We start from the raw sequence: 2232 nt of genomic DNA on the forward strand, positions 1-2232 counted from the left end.
GGATGGCTTTAGTAAATCTTCAGGCAAGCTAGAATAGTTTCAGCACAGGAAGGACAGCTTGCTATGTTTGGATTTGGAAAATCAGCCTGACCCTCACTGTTCCACCAAGCATGTATAAGATGTAGAAGATTTAGATCTACTGTAAGGTGAACAAGGCAATTCCTAGGGACACAGTTGGCAAACCCGTAGCATTCATGCTACCAACCCTTTTTTCTGCCTCTATGTTCTTCTTTCCTAAGCCTGGGCACAACTCAGCCTTGCACAAACATAGCTACAGGCCATATCTCTAGTCATAAGATTTAAAACAGCTATGTAAATCTCTTCACTTACCTGCCCTGCAGCATCACATGTGTGAAATCTCTCACAACAAAGATTAAAACCCTCCCACTTTAACTCCGGGCTATAGGATACTATCACTGGTTGGAAACATGTCTCTGATTGCTTATATAGTGGGGTATCACGGAAATCACTTACTGTGTTTCCTTCATTTCAAAACACATGTGTTCAGATTTTAACATCTCTGAAATTGGGATATGCACATATAGTGTGAGCTGTTTGTTGTTTATCATTATATTGTATTCTTTTTTGTTTTATTTGATTTTATGTGATTTCATGTGAAAATGTTTTATTAAATGAATGATCCTTCATATAATTGGATAACATCAAATCTGAATTTTCAATCCTTTTTAGGAATAATTCTCTGTGATATTTCATTGGAAGTGTATTTTGAAGTACATAGTGTCAGATATTAACTCTCAAGAAAATAAGCTTTATTATAATTATATTTCCCAATCCTATTTCAGTAGCACCATGATGATTCAAAATTTTGTTTGCCTCTGACAGACATTACAACTTAGCAACTAAAACATAGTAGAAATTGGTGTGGCATAGCTCCATCAACACAGATCAAAAGCAGAGATATATAGCTCATAATTTAACATGTAATAAAATAATAACATCTCCATCATAAAAATAATCTAATGAGAGTACGTGACAGAAGTAGAACATATGAAGTAAGTTCTATGAAATGACAGAGGTAGGCAACTTTCAGAGAATATAACNTCTATGAGCTTTTGTTTTTTTATTTGTTTGTCTTGTTCCTTTGTTGCTTTCAGTTTTATATCCCACAAATCAGTGAAGTCATATGGTTCTCGACTTTTTTTACTTATTTCCCTTCACATAATAATCTCAAGACCCATCCATGTTGTAGCAAATGGCATTATTTCATCTTTTCTTATGGCAGAATAGTATTCCATTGTGTATATATACCACATCTTCTTATCCAATCATCTATTGAAGGACACTTTGGTTGTTTCCATGTCTTGGTCACCATAAAGCTGTAATGAACATCAGAACATATATATCTTTACAGATAAATGTTTTCAGACTTTTGGGGTAGATACCCAGGAGAGGGATTGCTGGATCATATGGTAATCCTATTTTCAATTTTTTGAGGACCCTCCACACTGCCTTCCATAGCGGCTGCACCAATATGCATTCTCAGCAGCAGTGTATGAGGGTTCCTTTTTCTCCACAGCCTCTCCAACACTTGCTATTATTTGTCTTGTTGATGAAAGCCATTCCAACTGTTGTGATGTGATACCTCATGGTGGTTTTTATTCGCATTTCTCTGATGATTAGTGATAGTGAGCATCTTTTCATATGTCTATTGGCCATCTGTATGTCCTCTTTGGAGAAATGTCTATTCAGGTCCTCTGCCCATTTTTTAATTGGATTATTTGTTGTTTTGTTGTTGAGTTATATGAGTTCCGTATATATTTTGGGTATTAACCTCTTATCAGAGGCTTTGTTGGCAAATACATTCTCCCATTCAGTTGGTTGTCTCTTTATTTAGCAGATGGGTTTTTTTTTTTGCTATGAAGAAACTTTTTAGTTTGATATAGCAATCCTTCATTTACCAAATAAGTTACATAGATAAGAAGTGTTTTGAAAAGAGACGGCTGAGTGCTAGCCATTCAAGCCCCTCATTATGGTAGATGTTTCCCTATGGCAGTCATTTTACTTATTACCATGGATTTTCTTTTAAAAACCTATGTACTTGATTCAAAGTCTTAGGGAGCCTAGGACAGTACCCCAAATTACTGTTGGTTTGGTTTTTTTTGGCATAAACAACAAACATTTATTTTTTACAGTTCTGGAGGCTGGGAAGTCCAAGATCAAGGTGGCAACAGATTTGGTGTCTGGTCTGGACCCTATTCTTGGTTTGCAGAC

The sequence above is a fragment of the Hipposideros armiger genome, unplaced genomic scaffold (assembly GCF_001890085.2).
Source record: "Hipposideros armiger isolate ML-2016 unplaced genomic scaffold, ASM189008v1 scaffold_387, whole genome shotgun sequence".
NCBI classification, from domain to species: Eukaryota; Metazoa; Chordata; class Mammalia; order Chiroptera; family Hipposideridae; genus Hipposideros; species Hipposideros armiger.